Source organism: Vidua macroura, chromosome Z, assembly GCF_024509145.1.
Source record: "Vidua macroura isolate BioBank_ID:100142 chromosome Z, ASM2450914v1, whole genome shotgun sequence".
Classification (NCBI taxonomy): domain Eukaryota; kingdom Metazoa; phylum Chordata; class Aves; order Passeriformes; family Viduidae; genus Vidua; species Vidua macroura.
Window position 1 is genome coordinate 26,271,898 of NC_071611.1, and position 21,144 is coordinate 26,293,041.

A 21,144-nucleotide genomic window follows, 5' to 3' on the forward strand; every position below is an offset into this window, starting at 1 on the left:
TCTTGCTTTTACCACTTTTAAGAGGTTCTTTACACAAAGGAATACTAGGCAGATTTTTGGATGATATTTCCATCATAAAACACAGACACTTTTGGAAAATGAATGCAGGAAAAGTTTGAAATGGTTAATGTGCAGCAGACAGTCAGCCTTCCTCCAAGTGCTGCCATTTACTTGAGAGATTGTATAGCAGTCAAAATGTTTTAGCATCTCTTCAGCATCTTATGGCAGGATCAACACTTTAGCTGTTGACAGGTGTAAACATGTATATTTGCCTTCCGGTTTGAAGGCTTTCAGCTCCTTTGCCTGCAGTGATCATTTCCCTCTCTCTCCATTCTCCGGCAAGGTCTGCAGTCCCTGTGCTTGCCTGCTCCGCTTCACCGCGGGCTGAAGGACATTCCTCGGAGCAGATTTCTTCCCGAGACGTGAGTCAGCAGGCAAGGTAGCTGACGGCATTGCCGGCATGGGCCACGCAGAGATGTGCCTCTGCAGTGACGCAGCCTTTGCTCACGCAGGAGTCACCGAGGATTTTTACATCACCTCTACACCAGGTGGCAACATATCATGCTGCTCTGCTCGTGATCTGTTTTTAAAAGAAAAAACGCTTATAATATGCAGCATTCTGCAGAATTCAGTCATCACAGATCTGATCTGCTACTCCTTTTTTTTTTTTTTTTAATCAAATTAAGTGTTGTTATTACATGTCTTATTATATTAATGTTGACAAAGACTGGTTAAATGCCATTAACTGTAAGGAAGAATTCAATGAGATAGTCTAAATGGTGTAAGAGTATGCACCAAAGGTACCTTTTAAGTTTTAGAGAGTGCTCTTGGCATTCATTTTAAGATGCAAAATGCTGTGTGTTACAACAGCTTTTTCTTTCAAATTTTCTGGAACCTAATTACTAAAAAATTCTCTCCACTAATAAAGAAAGATTCATAGTACTTGAAGGACTAGCACCTTCAATTTAGACTGTAGTAAAAACTTTGGTTACTATTAAAAGACTTTTCAAACTTATGTTCCAATGTCTGTGACATTCAGGCTGAAATGTTTTGTGTGGTATTCATACTACCAACTTAAGGCCTTTTTTTTGCAGACGTCTTCTGGGCTATTCATTGTGGATTGCCCTTATAGTTGCTTAAGGGACATCAGAGGTAGCCTCATCTGGAAAGTCTTCTAGTCTTCTGTACTCCTAGCAAAGAAATAAGTGCCTTCAGGGTTCAGTTGATCTCATACTTTTCTAAAAGGTCAGATGAATCATACCACAAAAGCGCTTATCATTCTGTTGTGACTATAAAGTCTAGAAAACTAGTTCAGATATCTACATTTTAGACATTTGCATTTACTCAGATGATTCCAGTCTTTTGAATGTAATTGCACTTCAAATGGAACTACAGGTTCTCAAAGGATTTGATTATTAAGCCACAATTTATTTTTTTTTTCAGATTGGCACCCAGACTCTACAAGCCTGGCTTGCACATTGATCTGAGTCATTCTATCCATTTTTTGGAGTAAAGAGACACAACTCCCACTACATCAAGTGAGAGATAAGTCTGGTGGTGCCTGATCCATTTCAATTCACTGTATTAACATTATAAAAACATAGTAAAAACAATATAAAGGAAGAGATTTTGTTAAAGGCTTAAATGTCTCATTCTTTAAGATTTGTAAAACAAATTTAAATAGCAAAACACAGCTGTCTTTAAATAAAAGTTTGTGAAGTATTTAACATGCAGATAAGCAAACTGAGAAATGAAACTTTTATATAAGGTAGTATTATGAAAGAGAACAGGAAGATAGAGTGTATATGAAGGGAATGATACAAACAAAACTGAATTCTTGAGTGTGAACTAAAATTAAGGCAGTAAAAAGTGCTTATGGAAATTTTTGTAGCCTTAAATGAAAGAAGAAGGAGAGGAAGGGATATGAAGGTGTGTGTGTGTACATAAGTGACAGTGTTTTGGGCAGAATGTCAAAAGCTTTGACATTGGAGTGAAGCCCAACAGAACTAGTGACAGGGTGAAAAGTGAGTATGGGACTACTTTAGAATGAGTTGATTAGTCAGCAAAATCAGAGGCTACTGTTCTGGAAATCCCACAAGAAACACTGTGTTTTACTTACTAATTTTTGAAATTCATTAGTTACCACACAAAAAAGTTTTCTTATTTCAAGGTGAGTAGCAATGCTAGCACTCACAGACCATTTCTGATTATCTTTACAAGAAGACCTTGAGACAGTGTTTGAAGGTTGAGGTGGCAAATGTAACTGAATCTAAAATGTATTGTTATGTACATAAAAACATCCCTAGTTTTGCCCACACCATGTTGGATTTTGAGCTGCCCATCTTTACCTGGGAACAAGGTCTTTGGTTGCAATAACAACATGAGTTCGGTTCTTAATGATTGTTATCCTTTCCTCTTAAAAATGCTATAATTAAACTGGAAAAAAATTCAAAGAAAGGTAAAAAGGATGATCTAAATTGTGATGTTACAATAGGAATAGTAATTAGGCAAACCAGAGTTCTTTACTCTGGAGAAAAGATTGTTCTGTGGAAACATTAAAGAGGGCTAAAGAACCCCAAATGGTATGAAGGTTGTGCATTAAGGATTTCTTGTTTAGTCTCATTTCCAATAAAAAAATGTTGAGCATCAATTGAAGCTAATGGGAGCTTCATTCAAAGCCAGCAAGAAAGCTTGGTTCTTCTTCTTGTTTTAGCATTTACAATGTCTTTTTCATCTGTAATATCTTTCTCAAAGCAGGTAAGAAGGCTTGATTCTTATCTCATTTTAACATCTATAATATTTTTTTCAAGAAACTTCACAAATTCACTCTACACATGTTACGTGCCTTCAGAGTAGTGGATAATTTAGAGAAGGAATACCAATAGTAATTGAATAAAAAAAGACATTATCACTGGCTAAGGAATTCCAAATGTTGCAAATTTTTGGAGGTTAGATTATTTGATGAAGTCTTATTATGTGCTGTATTGTTCCCTTTTTACTTTGGGTGATTTTTTGGAGAATGGTTACTAAGCTTGATGAATCAGTAGCCTTTGCCCTGACCTAGAGTCACCCTCATGTTAGAAACAAAGCTGATTTTAAATAATAATCAATTTATCCAGTAGTGTTAAAACAGAATTACAACACAAGTGTGTAATTTATATTGAGATTTTTTCAGGTAAATATATGAAATCTATCAGATTGCATTTAAAGTAGAGCGATTCCTTCTTATTCTATGTGTGAAGTACAATTTTCTGTATTGTAGTTTCAGGAGTGTGCTTAAAAATGTTGAAAATTTTTGAGTATGTCAGTCCTGTAGCAAAACTAGTGAAGATTATAAATAGCAGAATAAGTGGTGAAGGGACATATTATCTTTAACTCTGCCGTTTTCTAGGTTTCAACTCTGATGTTTTCTTTCTCAAAGAAGAAAGTCTATCTTGCTTCTCTTTTTGGTTTAGTTTGCTAGATTTTGTTTAGTTTCCTATCTCCCACTAGCTTTAGTGAGCAATAAGTGTATTTGTGCCAAAACCAAGAACACTGACTTCCTATTTTAGACTGTTATCATTGTGTTTCTTGTATAGGAGGACCAAATCTGTGCCAAATCTGTGGGAAGTGCTGCAGTAATTCACATTTTCCTACTTCTATCCTTCAGGACTGCATGTTATACTTTCCAGCATGTGATGTGAATGCAGATAGATCTTTGTACCTGGGGGAAGAAAACAAAGGAGCACAACTGTTTGCTCGTGTTGTGGTTGTGTATGTGAGATGTGAGGGGAAAAGGTACCCTTTCAATGTAGTTTTCATTTTAACAGAATTATTGAATGTGGGATCACAAAAGTACTTAGCATTACCTGTTCAACAGTCTTGTATCTGTTTGGATGCAGAAAGTCAGAACTAATTTAATGAAACTGGTATTAAAATAAAGACAAAGTGCTTATATTCAATTATGTATATCTTTTACTATGAAGACAATAATTTAGAAGAGCTTTAAAGCTTTTAACTTTCTTTACCATCAAGCTCATACTCACTAAAGTCTATGTGGGATTTTTTTTGCAGTACTTGGAAACAAACCACCCATCTATAGGCAGGTATTGCAGTTCTCCCAGCTTTCCTTTCCATTACATTATAACACAATACTCAAAATTCAGCTGAAAAAGACTTTTCAGTAGACAACCTGCAAAAATAAAATACCGTGAGAATTTTAAAAAATAAGTCTTTAGTGACTGAAAGATTGTAGTAAGAAGCAGACCTTTAAAGAATGCCTCAAGTGGATGAGCTACTGGGTTGAAATACAGAAACTGGGAAACCTGTATTACTTCCAGTAACGTATCTGACCTACAGAGTACTGTGGGTGTGTGTTTGTGTTGGTCTCCTTTTGGATTACAAATTGACTTTGATGGATTGTAGTTAGGAGCAGGAATAAAAAATGGAGAAGAAAATGCAGCAAAGGACAAGAAAACCTTAGAAATGGTAACTCCCTCACTCTGGACAAAGGCAGAAGCCAATGCAAATGCAACTAAACAAATTCTCACAAAAAAAAAAAAAAAAGTATGTTCTTCATGCTAATTTAGAAGACATTAATTTAGAAGACATTTGGGATAAGATTTTGCTTGCATAAATTTAATTATAAAGCTCAGACTTATATCTGAGCTAGAAGCCAAAATATGTGATTTATTTTGTTCTTAAAGCAGAAATCTTAAACCTGTTAGAGGATGCAGGTGATATCTAAAGCTAAATGAGAAATATTCCATTATTTGTTGAGGTAAAGGTACCCTTACTGTGCTGTGGTGCAGGAAGAATGAGTGTGGAGAAAACAAGTTTCTTTTTCAGATTCAAGTTCAAAGACACAACATTCATGTTTTCATGGAGTGTTACATAGGGAGATAGATCACTATCGTTTCTTTAGCTTAACAGAAAGGTAGTTATGTGTATTGGCTCTTCTAAGAAGGTGACAGCCTGAAAAGAAATACAAAAGGAACATGGGAATTTGTGAGGAGAAGAAGTATTGGACTGGAAACAGCAGTACTCAGAATAACATTTGACATGGTGAGAAACTTCTCTGCTGGAATTAAAACCTCCATCTAAGGGAGAAGCATCCTCCGTGTTGGATACCATGAAGTGTCTGCATCCAGCCAGTAAACTGCCAGTTCAGGCTGCAATAACACATACCTACACTTGTGATGTGCATATATGAAGTCATGGGGTTCTTTCCCACTAGTGTGTGATTCAGCAGGTTGTAATGAGCTGAACAGATCCACGGAAAGCTAGGCCACCCACACCTCTAGCAGTAGATGTGTAAGGAGGACAACAAGCACACCCAGATTAGGTGTGTGCAATTGTAACTACTCAGAGGTCCTGTGAGAAAGATGTGCACCTGTAACTGTGTTTCTGTGTCTGTCATTAGGGCATTTGGGGTGGGTTGTTGCAGGAGGTAGTTTTCGTTTGTGTATATTGTAAGCATTTCATATGCATCAAATATTGTGATTTATTAGCATTTTGCTTGCATCTAATATTGTGGTTTATTTGTATTGCTGAATGTTAAATATAGAGATCACTGATTGCTGGTTAATTACATGATGTTAATAAGTTGCTTCAATTCTGATTTTCCCTCTGATAATGTATCACATTTAGCAAAATATCTCTGAGCTGGGTATACTGTTACTGTAATAAACACAGCTGTGAAATACTGCATCACAGAAAGGAAAGGACAAGGATTTTGTTTAGTTGTTGAGAAATAGCAAAATTATTAGCTGAGTGATAAGTAAGTTTGGATATATGGAGAGATCTTGCTAGTGTCTGAAATGCCTACCAATGAAACTTATAAAATTTTGTCTGTAGATACAATGAAAAGACAAGTAAGACTCAGTTTTGTATCAGTTAACTTAATAGTAATTCTTGAGGGATAGAGGGGAATCCTAAAACTGGGAGCTGGATTAAGAAAGATAATTCAGGAAGATGGAAGTAGAATTAGCATTGCTGATGGAAATTATTAATGCACCAAGAACATTTCCTGTGAGACATTATTGAAAGTGCTGCATTTTAGTTTTATGGTGAGCAGATTCTTCAAACAACATAGTCTCAATCAGAGCCCTGGAAATAAAAGAGGCTTTTGAGTAATAACTGGAATCAATTTTTCTCTAGTTAGATGACATAGTTAAGATATGCTTCAGTATAGCAAGTTCAAGGCTTTAGTTTTTAAAATGTTATTACAATTTTAATTGACTCAAAGATTTAAACTTCCCCATTTAGGACGCTATGTGCAAGTAGATTTTGTTCCTGAAGACCTTTGTTAAAAAACTGTGAAGTTATGTGACAGTAAACAGAGACTGTGATCTGTGTTGACTTTTAACATACTTTAAAGAAATAAAACATTGTCTTAGCTATAATTATGAAGCAGGGTAGTGCAATCTGTATATTAAGTTTTAGTTGTTAAGACACTAAGTGCAAGACTGCATCTTATTTTTCTTCTTCATGTTGCCTCATGCCACAGTTTTATCATTTCAGTTTTACTTCTTCAAAGATACTGATATGTCTTGGAAATAACTATATAACTATATAAGAAATATATATATATATACTTTTACTTTACTTTACTTTTAAAAGGAGCAATTGAAATGCAATATGAAGTAAATTACACAAAGACTCTAACTAGATGGTGGCCTTGGCAACCCTTAAGAAAAGTCAGTAGTTTTTCCTTCTTTTTTTTCCTGATTTCTCAGATGTAGCATTGTGTCAGTGCAGAACAGTTAAGTGTTACCATCACTTACATTATATGGCAAGAATATATGACATCTAAGATACTGTTATAGTCCTTTTTGAATTTCTGCATACTGAATGCATCACACTGTCAGCTCTATAGCTCATTGTATTCCTAGTATTAAAGGAACAATTTTAAATATTAAAGTGCTTGTATGTTATTTTATATTTAATCAGAGATGGAGGTTTAGGTCAGCCCCTCAGTGATACAGACTCTACAGTTTACTCTACATCGTAACTATGTCTGTTTAGACAGGCATAGTTTTCTTTTTTTTACATACAGAAAATCATGATTTCCAGAGATACTCCTGCCTATCCTTGCTAATAATTGATAAAAGGAAGGATCTATGTTCCTCACTGAGAAGATGATTAAGGAGCTCTAGTTGCTTCTTGTACTATGTAATAGGTTTGCAAAGCGCTTTGAAACCTTGCTAGAGAACATACTAATATGTGCAACCAACTATCCCTGTTTGTTAAAGAATCTCTATTCCTAACAAGTAATCAGACCCAACATACTTTTTCATCTGTTGTCTTTTTATTTACTCCTTCTACATTCAGATCATGAACACATTCAATGAGACCAGCAGCTAAACAGAATGAGAAATGGTAAATTTGAAAGGACAGCTTAGGGAAGCCAAGCAAATGACTGACACTGCTCATGGCTGGGAAACCTACAAGGTGTATGGATTCTTAATTAGTGTCTTTGAGAGGCATTAACTCTTCTATTCTTTTTTAATCTATTCTGTATTTCTAAAGTCTTATTATAGATCCAGTTCTATAATTTGTTTGATTGAATTGTTGATTTATTGCTATAACACGTCTTCCAAAAGCTACATTTTCCTGTTTTTACTAGTATCTTGCGGTATCCTACCTTAACAAAGCAGTGCTTATGAAGATAATTTCCTATTTAGGAAAGCCGTCTGTAGTGCCAGACCACGTCCAGAATATTCTGACACAGTTTCTCCCAGCAGACAATACTAATGTGATGGTTATACTTGTTAGGCTAACTATATTTTTTTTCTAGAAGTTACATGAATTTTAGCATTCGTATAGGGTGACCACTGTATTTATCCTTTTATCTGATCTCACTTATGTTTCCATTGCACAATGTTTATTATTAGGAACTCTTCAAATTTGGTCATTGGTATTTCAGTTGTGTTGTGCTGCAGATTTGGCCCCTTTACAGCGTGTCATGCTCCTCCCCTGTCTGCATAACTTATTGGACTGCAAGGTCTCCTTTGGATTTCAGAATGCACACACAAATGCACATCTTCTGAGTGTTTGTGTAGTTTGCTTTGTGTTGTCTCCCTTCCCAAAATAGCTTGTAAATAAGCTCCTGAGAGTGTGGTACTGAATAATGTTTGGATGTTTTAGCTTTTATTTTCTTCAATAGCCTGTGTAATTATTTATTTGTTTACCAGTTCATTTCACATATTCTTGCATACCAACACACATAAGATTTTGTGAAGATTTGTGGTAATAGTATTTCTCTATGAACTTTTGGGATATATTTAGAGAAAGGTGGCTTTTTTGGGAAGGTATGTAAAATTTCAAAACAAATTCTTCCAGCAAACTTGTACCATATTTTGAAAAAGGAGAGAAGTGAATGAAAAAAAAAAAAAAAAGGATGATAGTGTCCACAAGGAAAGATTCAGTGGAACAAGTACAGGCCTGATTAAGAGGAAGTTCTGAGTAAGCTTTGTGTTCCTACAACTGACAGGTCTTAATCATCATTTGATATTCAAATATTATTAAATAATGAAGTGGCTAAATATCATTCATCTGTAGTGTTCCTGGGCTTTATGAGTATAAGAAATTGAAATGTAGAGAGTTGCAATCTCATTGTTTTCAAATCAGGTGCTAATTTTGCACTTTTCCTTTTGTATGTGCTGATTATAAGATAAACAAGAAAGAGTTTGATAGAAAGGTTCTTCTTCACTGAGGGTAGACTTCATGTTGGTTTTCCTGCTGAGTACTCAGGTTCTTTCAAAAGCAGTAGGAGCTGCAAGTGCTCACTGTATGTAGAGCTGAACAGAACCTGTGAACTTGCTTGTCAGCTAGTATCATTGAGTATTTGGAAATGTTTACTAGCCACAACCCATCCCTTTCCTTCACTCACATAATATAGGCACTCTAGATAGTCTTGTGCAAAGAGATCATAACTTTTAGAGCTTGTCCAGTAATATTCTTAAGGATCCTAATGCTTTTCTTCAGAAGTAAGGTTAGCTAGCCCAAGTTCAGCCAGGTCCATTTCCTTGGTTCCTGTTAGCTTCTCTGACAGTGAGACAGAGCTCTGCTGGTTCAAATACCTGCAGTGAGGCATCTGGCTGTGACAATGTATAGCAACTGAGTATGACAAGACTCAGACTTGGTGTTCTTTTTTCTTCTGAATTGATGTAAATGCTGGTTACCTTTTTTACCTTTTAATTGTTTCAGTCTAACACTTGAACAAAAAGGATGATGCAAAAAGATGCTCTGGTCTTAACGTTTTTTATATTATTTTTTTTTTAATAGAACATTTTTAGTCAAAAGAAAATTTTATAGTTTTCTTATAAAATAAACGAAAAAAATATTTCAGCTATTTGGGCTTCGAAAGAAATGCAGTTTTCTTATGCAAAGACATTTTGCTGAAGAGGTATTTTTGGTAGAAAACGTGTTTTCTATCAGATACATCTGCAAATTGAAAAGCAGGAAGGAGGGAAAAATGTGCTGTGAAATCCATCCACTTTAAAAACTATATAAATGGTAATTAAAAAAAAAATATTGTATACTTTGCCATGTCATGAATAGATGCAAACTTCTTAATCATTGCTACAGGTTTTCTCATGATACAAAACATGAAGAGGAAGAGAGACAAAGCTGTGATGACTCCTTACTGCTTTTTTATTTCTCCCATTAACCTCTCCAGCTCCTTCCTTGAGTGTGTTTCTCTAGTGTGACTATTTGCAATTAGTTTTTTTTTTGCTGACAGTGCTTCTATGAAGTGTGTTATATTCATTGATACAGGGTTTACTCTATAGTGAATTCTCTTACCACTACATTTGAACGTTTATAGAATATTATTATAACATTCATTTATAATCCTATGTATCTTCCCTTCTTGGACACTGCAGGGAACTTTTTTCCCTTGAAGTTGGATTTTAGAATACTCAGTACTTCTCATGAGCCACACAGGAACTTCACTGAATCTGACTCATTATTAATGCTTTCAACAGCTGCCCAAATAATGTTGGCCAGCAAATGAACAATGTCAGTTGCTACCTCTACCTTCATTATAAGAACCTCATAGCTAAGTTAAGACAATTTCTAGACTAATAGATTAAAATCTCTCCCAGGCACTGGACTAACTGGCAGGTAATACTGTGCACATACTTCAGCAAACTCTCTTATTCTCCAAAAGATGGTTGAGTACAAGCTGTCTTTTAAGTGTAGTTCCTGAAACAATCTGCCTACCAAATTTTGTTCATGGACCTATTTGGAAGAGGTACAGGACAAAGATCTTTTAGGAAGTATTTTAGGAGTTTACACAGACAAGTATATTCCAGTGTTCAGGGGGATTTCTGGTTGTTGTTAAGACATAATCTTCAGCAGATTCCAAAAATCACAGTGCTTGGAAGAAATAAAAGGGTAACCAACAATTTGCCTTGGTCATACATAGTGTGACCATGTACTAGAAATCAGAAGGAAAAATATGTCAGTATGCAAATTTTGAATAATTTTTATGTTCTTTAACCTTAAATATTGAGATGAGGGCTGATTCTTAGCAGGAAAACCTGAATTAATATCACAAAGGGGTGAGGCTTGACACTACTTTACAAAGTACAGTTTTATAGCCACTATATGGATGTGAGAATGAACCACAAGTGATGCGAGTGCCAGGTCAGCTTCCAGCTAGCCCCTTCCCAGACCGTTCCAGGCGTGGCCACCCCTTGCCTGGATTGGCCTAGGTGGTGGTGTAGCAGGGCTGCTATAAAGCCGCAGCAGTGAGGCTGCTCCCCAAAGCACTAGCTGTATCTGCACCGAGGATCAGAACTAAGAACAAGGAGGGGTTTTCTATATGGTTTCTTAAGGAGGTTTATTCCAGGAGAAGGGTCAGAGACAGAAAGACACTAAACAGACGTGTGCGCCAACTTATATATGGGGGAGGGAACAAGGGGAGGTTACAAATGTTGTCCAATTGCAAGGAACCTGGGGAGGAGCATAAGGCAGGGAATACAGCGCCAAAACCAATAGGGAATAACAGGGGAGGAGAACAGTTTGAATGAACCAATTTGGTCTTGGGGGATACAAGATTGACAGGGAAGGCTCTAAAAGTAAAGGCGGGGTTACAATGACAGACAAGGGAGGAGGGCAGGGTTACAGTGATGGACATGGAAGGGCCTGGAACAAAAGGGCAGGTCTTTGGGGAGATGGACAGGGAGAATGGGAGGACACATCTCGGGGACAAACTATTTGTATAGGAATAATAGAACCAACCATTATAAGCTTACACAAGAAAACACAGCGCCACACACAGTGATAGTACTTTATGTCTGTAAAGCTAAAATACAGATTACAAGTTAAATGTTCTTTACAAAGGGAAACTCATAGAAGGCAAAGGATGCGTGGAACTCTGGAGGTCAAACTGTGTAACTCCTAAGTTCTTTCAAGGTATAAAACTTGCAGCCATTTCCACAGCACTAGCTTCCTCTGGCCCTTGAGACCATGACATGACCAGATTACTCTTCAAGTGCTCTGTTTTCCACATACTCACCTCCAGAGACTAAAAAGCTCCAGCTGCAATAAAGGTGAACTGTGGTGTGTGTCCACAATGAAACAGAGAGAAGTATATTTCTATTTTCTGGTTGCTGTTTTGGGCTATACAAGAAGATGAACATCCCTACAAACTGCATATTTGCCTCTCGAACTGATTAATGAAACCACTTGCAAACATGACAAGCTGAAAGGACTTTCCACTATTCAGAAAAGCACAGCTAAAGGGATACCTTCTGACCTAGCAGCTATAATATAACAGCAGGTATGTAATATACAGCGACAGGTATCATATATTAGATGAGAAACTGGAGTTATCTAAAATTTCGGAGGTCTGTATATGGATGATGGAAATTGAGTTAGAGGTTTTTCAAATCTGCAATATTGTTAAGCTCAGTAGCTTATTCCTAACTTGATGAAAGTATTTCCCAATCTGCTTATCTAAAGTTTGAAGATTTTTTTGCTCAGTGGATTTGAGAGAAGGCTTAAGAGCAAATTTAAATAGTTACCAAGTGCTGTGATGCTTTTAATCTCTATCAACATTTCTGCTATGATCAAAAGACAATGTAACATTGTCTTGGGCACAAGCTTGGAAGCATAACCCTGAGTGCTTTAAGCATATTTTAGCATATTGTGAAATTAGGAAATGGAATTTACATGGCTTCCTGTTACAGTTCCTTTATTTAATAATTACCGTTACAATAAAGTAAGTAAGTCTATTGCTTTTTGGGACTATAATCACTTGATATTTGTATATGGTAATTTTTAGATATGTTGAAATATATCTGGTTTCTCACAGTTTTTTTTTTTTTTTTTTTTGTATCTGGAAAATTTCCCCCAGGCCCATATTTTTCCTTAAGGAAACTGCATTTCACCTTCCAAGGAAACTTCTGGTTTAAGACTCAAATAGATGCTGAAAGGTTCTGGTCTTCAGGATCTCAATGAGCACCATGGCAATTTGTATTTGATGTTACTCCCAGCATGAAACATTTATTAAATCATCCCCTTAGTGATTGAAATTCATAATTTGCAACAATTAGTATATACACTTCTCTAATATCCCTTAATTTAATTAAGTGAAACATTGGGCTGATAGCTCTAGCCTGAAACTTTTGCATGAAAGGCAGTTTTAGACAATGTGAAGTTTTGGTTCAAACAGTGAAGTAAGATTTTCTCCTCAAGGCTTTTTTAAGATCCAGTTATTAAAATTAGTAGAGAAATGTCTCTGCCTGAATTAAGGTACAAATGAAACCATATGCCAAGGTCAATATGAATTTTTATTTAGCAGCAATTGTGAGGGAGAGAGTGAGAGATAGAAAGAAACAGGAAAAGGCTGGGGGGCTGGGAAGAGAATGCTAGGCATATTTAGTTGTCCCATTTCATGGGTCCTGTTGGCCCCCTTCTTTTGGTCTTCTCCATGGTGACATTTACAGTCTTGTTGAAGTGATGGTCATTGTCTTGATCTGTCAAGAGTAGGTGAACCCCATGAAACAAAGAAACCACTGAATGTATATTCATTCACTCATGTTCAGGTGGGAAGGCCCAGGTACTTTCCCTAACTCAGGGTATTTTACACTAGGTGATGTAATACTTTGGATCACGGGACACATGGAAGCCTTTGATGGTTTATAACACCTCCTAAAACATTACAGCTGCCTCTGACTTGAGAGAAGTTGAATTAATTATGGCCCATCAGCAGGGGTGAATACTTTCAGGCTGCATGTGAGGTGCTTGTCCAGAGGGGAGTTTTCACAGTGAGCCTCTGATGATGAGTGTGCATGCCCTCTGCACTTGAGAGGTTAAACATTGAATGACTCATTAATCATTAACAGACCAGTGTCTCACAGGCTTATAAAGATGATATTAAAAATATTTTGTGAACTGTGGCTTTCTGAATTATATTTTTTCATCATTTTAAGTATGTGCATTTTCAAACCCATTCTTTAGTCATTAATTTCACAGCACTTTTGAATTGACTCTACTGAGTGACAGTATCTTTAGTGCATGGTTAATATTTTTTTTTCTGAATGTAGTTCTTCAAATTTCAACACTCTTACTGTTAAGTACTAAAGTACAAATAAGTATTTTCCCCATTATTGTGTGTAGATAATGGCACAGTGTTTCTCTCAATAAAATTATACTTAATCTGTTAAATAAACAAAATCTTTAAAGGGAACAAGCAGTTATAGTCTGATATAATGATACATGGAATTAAGATGTGGATGACAATATTTTTGCAGAAATCTGAAATATCTGTACCCCAGAGCCTGGGAATGCTCCTCAGTATTTGTGGTGTGTTGATCATGGCTGGATGTCAGGCACTCACCAGAGTTTCTGAATCATTCCCTTTTGAGTGGAGAGAAAATATCACAAAGGTTCATGTGTTAAGATAAGGACTGGGATAGATGACTCACTGAATACTGTTAAGAGCAAAACAGACTTGAATTGGGGATACTAACTGAATTGCTAATCAAAATAATATCAGGATAATAAGAACTAAAACAAATCTTAAAAACGCCTTCCCGCCATGCCTCCTACCTTCCCAGCTCTACCTCCTTCCCCTAAGTGGCACAGGGAGAGAGGGAATAGGGGCTAGGGTCAGTTCATCACTGTTGCATCCCGGGCTTGGGTTTAGATTAGGGGTTCTTATCTATGTTAGCTAGCCGAGTCCTGTCTACCCTCGTGTTCTCCCCCGCCACGGTTGTTAGCCCCAGGCTGCCCGCCACTGGAGCGTTCCCCCATCACTCCTGTGAGCACTCCCCTGTCCAGTCCTGAGGAGTTCTGTGTCTGTCACCCCGATCCCACGGTCCCACTCACCCCAAAGCCCTGTATCCGCCCCTGCTGTGTTCCTATTGGTTGCTGTAGTACACATCAGCACCATGGCGTCTGTATTCATTGGGCGGGGGGGCATCTGCCCTCCCTGTCACACCCCCTGTATCATCCCGCTCCTCCCCCCCCCCCACCCCGCCCCAGTGCCGGTGCCATTTCCCCCACGTGTGCGAGGGAAGCGCAGGTCGCAACCCCCCACCGCAGCTCTCAGTGACAATAAAGCCTTCCCGCTTTCCTTCGTGGGTGATTTGGGCAATTCCTTCCCTCTTTGCCTTGGACCCTCGTGCGGGGGACAGAACCCAGCAAACCCCGACCGATGTGCAGCCAGCAGCGGCACGCAGGAGAGAAGTGCCGAGCCCGAGTTCTGGAGGGAGGTGCCGGAGCTGCCTGGAGCCGGGAGAAACAGCGCAACACTGCTCATCACATGTTGTTCATTCCTCTGGTCAGGGAGAGGAGTCCTTCCCCTGCTCCAGTGTGGGGTTGCAGTTCGTCACAGTTCACCACAAACTTTTCCAGTGTGAGTCCATCCCACGGGCAGCAGTTCTCCCTGAATTGCTCCAGCAGTAGTCCATTTTCATGGGATGCAGTCCTTCAGGTACAGCCTGCTCCAACACAGGTTTTTCAAAGGGTCACAAGTCCTACCAGGAGACCTGCTACAGCATGGGCTCCTCTTTCATGAATTCACAGGTCCCAGGAGCCAGCTCCACCATGGGCTTCCCACAGATTCACAGCCTCCTCTCAGACATCCACTTGCTCTGATGAGGTTCTCCTCCCGGGGCTGCAGTTGGATCTCTACTCCACCATGGATTTCCATGGGCTGCAGGGGTACAGCTGCTTCACCATGGTCTGCACCACAGCCTGCAGGGGAATCCCGAGTCTGGTGCCTGGATCATCTTGTCCCCATCCTTCTTCACTGACCTTGCTGTGTGCACAGTTGTTCCTTTCACATATTCCCACTCCACTCTTCTTTGGCTGCAATTACACCTGCACAATACTTATTTTCTTTTTAAAATCTGTTATCACAGGTTATTATCTCTCATTGGCCTAGCTTTGGCTCTGTTCTGGAGCCAGCTGGTACTGGCTCTGTTGAACATGAGAGAGGCTTCTGGCAGTTTCTCACAGGACCCACCCCTGTATTCCCTGCTATTACCAAAACCTGTCCACAAAAACCCACTACAGTATTCCATCAGTAATTTCAACCCAGAAAGTAGTTTTTAAGTTTTGCATCTGTCCAACTCTTTTTCTTTTTTTTTTTTTTTTAATGGCTATCTGCATGGTAGAGAATATTTCTATTTTCCCTGGTTACTTGGATATCTTTCTAAGATTCAAGCAGAAGTTCTTTACTTAACTCAGCTGGTGAAGTTCACTGGGGAAGTTCAGTGAACTGCCTTAACCAACAGATCTGATGATAACAGTCCCCTTCAGTCATGAAATGATAATAGTCCCCTTCAGTCATGAAACCTCTCTTTTATTTAGCACAGAATAAATACAATTCTCTTGGTATTAGTTATTGTGAAATTCATGGCCTGGTCTCATAGAAGTGTGGCTTTGACAGGGTATATGGATCAAAAAAGCCTTACAGTAAATATAATAATAATAGGGATCACTTAGATTTAAATTTATTGGCTCATTTTAAATGAAAAATGTACCAAAAAAGCACATTTTTTCTCAGTGTGTCTAGACTCTTTTCTCAGAACAGTTTCAGCATTGTCCTCAAAGCCATGCTTAGCAGGGATGCAGGAATGAAACTACAAATACTAGTTCAGTTTTGAATATCCAAGGGGATCTGTGTGTTCAGACAGTCCAGTGGATTAATGCACTGCCAGTCCAGGTCTGCATTTCCTCCCTGCTGTTAATTCTCTCCCTAAGTGAGCTTCTGAGAGCCTCCCTGAAAGCAGGCTAATGTGACGCAGGCTGTGGGGTTCTCTCAGCCAAGGTCTGCAGAAGGAAAAGCCAAAACATATCTGCACTTCCCAAACCACTCTCTAAAGCTGGTTCTTGGGTATTCCAGGGATTGCCTGACAGAAAGGCAAAAGACAAGAAAAAGAACAAATGAAGTTAAGATAGCTGTATACTAACTACAGTTCCTTCCAATATCCTCTTCCTTTTGTTTTCCATAGGAAGAGAGTGTCTTGCAGGTTAGTAATACAGCCTCTGAATGGGGTCCTCTGAGTGGGGTGTCTGAGCCATTATCAGTCTATTTGGGATGGTCCTAGAGCTCTTTTCTCTTATCTTGTAAGGAAGTACAGAATAGCAGCTAGAAAGGAAACCAAAACTGGTAGGCAGTCCTCTCTGATGGAAAAGATAGTTGCTAAAGACAGTATAAAAGAAAAGCAGTCAGTTGCTGACTGCTGAGATAATTTATCCTGTATATTCAGTATTTCCACCTTTGAAAGTAAAAAAGTGCTGACATTTAAATTGTTAAAATTAAATAAATGTTGGAGTAAAATTGGCTAAGAAGCATGCTCCTGGCTTCCTTTTATCCTGTGGAGAAAGCTGAAATCCCATGGGGAAGCCCTTCCTGAGATTATAGCCCTAGGGATTTAAGAAGTAGTCATGCTGTTCATGGCCAAAGGTAATGAACTGAAAACACAAATAAATGTTTTTGAGGAAATCTATGCAGCTGTGACACCCCTGAGACATTACCTCAGGAAATGCAATACTCTTTTGAAAAGTTAAGGAGTACTGCAGTACTTTAAGGTCTTTTAAACAAATGCAGTTGACCATGAAATGGTGCAGTACAGCACATCTCAACGATTTTTTATTGTGTGCAGTGATTTTAAATATTGGACTTCTTCCTAAAAGTGAAGGAACTGGACTTGGTGACTTTACTAAGGATAATTGCTCTTCACAGTGGATTGTTAAAATTTGATCTAAAAAATATATTTGTCTAAAAATACATGAAAACAAGAGACATTATGCAAATAATGGAAGACTTCTACATAAATGTAGAAGGAAGCAGATTAAATAGCCATTGATCTTAGAAGCATCAATATATGAAGGAAAAATCTAGGCAAACCAAACCTATTTACCAGAAAGTAAATAATGGAAGATTAGGGAGTGAAAAAAGAAAATATCATATGGAAGTGCAGTAATTTTATTGTTGTTTATATTCTTTGAGAGAGCTTTTAATTTTCTTTTCTACTGAAAGTACTCTGTGCTGATAGCATCTTAATAAAGGGTTTCTTCCTTTTTGTTTTTATGAAGAAAGAGAGTATGATTTTCTGTATTAAAAACAGCTGTTACAAATCTGGTGCCCAAGAGGTGGTAGTGGGGTTCTGACCAGTATGTGATGAAGAGTGAGAGAGTAGCACTCAGCTGGAGGACTCAGTAGAATCTTTGGCTAGACTAAGGCATACCTTCAGAGTGTGTATCTTACACGGAATTTAACATCACCATTCTAGAAAATGAATCTGACCCAATTTGGAGAACATGTTGAAAGTTGCACAGCTCTGATTACTGGTTAGAGACAAGTTCTGGTGTAACACTGTCCGTAAGTTGTGTACTTCCACAGAGAAGATTCATGTGAAGTCAGATTCACTGGCAGAGGTACAGGTCTGCCAGTGCCCATCTATGCTGTGCCTCAACTACACACATGGCTAAGGATGGAATATACTAGGTGTCTCATAACATGTCTGTGGCTTTGCTATGAAGCCTTGGCAGCTGGGCTTTGTTAAATAAGTAGCAATCTCACTGTTCCTTTGGAGGACTTGGGTAGACGGCTCAGTTGATCCTCTAAAAACATTCAGCATTCTGTTAGCTTTGAGTCTGACTGTGTGAAAGCGTTGTATGAATAAACATTCTCCACTTTGGAGGATCTTGAGTCCACAATTCATCATGTTGATGTGTTGGGTAGTTAGAAGAAGGGCTTTTGGGCCTCCTAAGTGATTTGCACCCCTTTCACAGGTGCTTTCACAGCACTGGTCTGGCTTGTAGGGACAGACGCATGGGTATGGCAGTGGACCTCTTAATGTCCCGGTGTCTTTTGCTAACACATCTAGAATTATATCAGTACCTGTTTATGAGGGATTAGGGCTTGATATTTTCAACAAAGGGCCTTGATTAATATTTTTTTAACTCATTTAATTAACTCGTTATATACCCAGTCATACATCCACAAGTTTGTCCTATTTAGGCATGCAGTATATAATGTGCAATGCAATTAATTGTGGGCTAGTAATGATTAAGCAGCATAGCATCTTTCTTCCAAATTGTATGCTGCTGTTTATTATTTCTGGAACTGCAGCTCTCTTTCCTCAGTCTGATTCATTCTGAGTCATACAAAACACATTCTCATTGAAATGGGGTGCACAGCAGCAAGCGCTGTCATGCTAGTTCTGCACCATTAGGTAATTGTTTGAGTCTTTTCTAGTGGAGATGTCTGTAGCACAGGCAGTACAAAAAGACGAGGACAATGTGGGTGTCTGGTGGGAGGATTCAAAGTTAGAAGAAAATTACCTATTAGAAAAACTTTAGCTTGAGCTTGCTTATTACAAACTTGACAGTATTTAAATTTTAAAATATTTGTACAATGTAATTAGAGGTATGGAAATGATTGTTCATATGCAGAACTAATCCTCTTTAATACAGTGAAAAAAGACCATGAAGATTCATCTATTTGGACTAGATTTGGGGCCCAGTTTTAATACTGAATCAGTTCTTAAGACAGATACTATTAAAACGGCATTTGAAAATGTGTCTCAGAAATCAGAAAGTGGGATGTTTGGTGATTTTTATTAGTTAACTGATCAGTTTTACTAGTAACAACACAGCAATATCTATGTATTGTTTTAATATTTCGATCTCATTTAGTAAGAATTTTAATAAGGCATATTCTGATATGCAATGTTTTCCTTCTTGTGTAAAAGGTAGAATTTGAAGCAGATAGTACTATAGTTATTGTCTTTTAAATTGATTTTCTCATCTACTGTCTAAAATGCATAAACTGTTTACTCAGAAACAGGCAGCCTCCACCACTTGGAGAGATATGAGATTAAAGAAAACAGACACTTAGGATAGCACATCAGAAATGACACAAAGGGAGGTATTTATGCAGGGACGAGGTGCTTCCCTCCCCCATGCTGTGAACAAGTCAAGAAGAATCATTACAAATAGCTGAAAAATCCCTTCTTCCGTCATCTTGTGAGAAGAAGAAAATATCTGGGTAGGTGATTTGGAATAAGAAGTATAGGGAAACAGAATGGCTGAGATGAAATATGCTTTATTTTTAAGACACTGGTTGAAGTACAGTTGATTTGATTTGGTAATAACAGAGGCTTATGTTAGATAGAAACATGAACAGAACTACCTAAACAGCAAGAAGGGGTGAGTTACTTTATAAGTGCAAAATAGTCAAAACATAACACTATTTACTAATGAAAATATTTAAAATAAAAGTAAATAAAATTATTTCTTTTCCTTTCTTGTAAGTAAAGTACTATATAGAGATAAAATGTTTTAATCTAATGTTTTACATGTAATTTATCTCTTTGTTTTTAAAATCCCTTTTTTATTTGAGGTACCTTCTATGGCTCTGAATTATGAGAGTGCCCTTTTTAACTGTGTAGCTTTCAGTAAAATCCATTATCAGTTCTTTGTTTGAATTCAGTTCACATCATCTTCTCATAGGCTATAAAAAGACTCAATCTGTTCCAGAACAGTAATCACAGTCCATTAAACTCTGTTCCCTGTAGTCTTTGTTCCCAGTTACATGTGATACTGTAATTGTGTGTGTGTGTGAGAGAGAGAGAAAGAGAAAGAGAGAGAAAGATATTCAAGTGTCTTGCAAAACTAACACAAAGACTTACCAGTCCAGGCAAAACATATGCTTGTCTTTCCTTTAGAATTATGATAATTTCCCTGAAAAATTAGCAAATGTTTCACTTGCCCAGGCAAAAAAAACAGAAAAGCAGCCCCAACTCCTCCATCCAAACAAACCCTACCCTGGAGGAGTAGATTTTCATAAAACTATATCTGAAAAAAAAAAATTCCTGTATTAATTCCTTTCTGTTCTTGATCACCAACCTAATCTACATGCCGTGAAGAAAAGACAGAGAAATAAAAGCATTTTATGTTGACTTCAGAGATAATGAAGTTCATGATTTAAAAGGTTGTCTCTGTAGATTGAAAGCTTGATATTTTTCTGACAGATCAAACCTGTTTTGGTCTACTCTAACTCCACTGAGTTTTGCAAGGGAGGTAATAAATCTGGTGTATTGACAGATTCAAGTTAAATAAAAAATACAGTAATAAAGGATGCTAGATTAAAGTTGCAGCTCTATGTAGTTTTCAATGTGTTTTCAGTATAGAGTAATGAAGTACCTCAAAAATTAATGTAATCTGAGCAAACTGATCACAGCAGTTTAGAGTTGCAGAAGATTTTCAGTATTTTTCCATGTGTACTGTGGAGAGCTTTGAAGAAGCTCTTTATTTAGCTATATAAAATAAATCTGTTCAAATGATGCATACTGAAAAAATGAGTTTCAAGGAAGGTTGATCTGATTAGCACTTTAGCCCCAGCTCATTCCTATATTTGACTTGAAATGAACTAGTTAGGTTTGGTTTCACTTGGGCTGGTCACATACAATTCAAATCTTTAGTTGTTTTGATGTAATGATACCAACATGTTCTGTAGTTAGTAGCCTCAAGCTTTACAGTCTCAGTGATATGAGTAGGACCAAAACATGCAAAGTGTGGCTTGAGGTCTTTGGTCTTTCCTGCAGGCTGCTTTTTCCTCAATCTACCAGATGCTAAATCCACGCAATGCTGTTACAACCAGCCTTAATTTTGTGTCAAATTCAAGAGAAAATA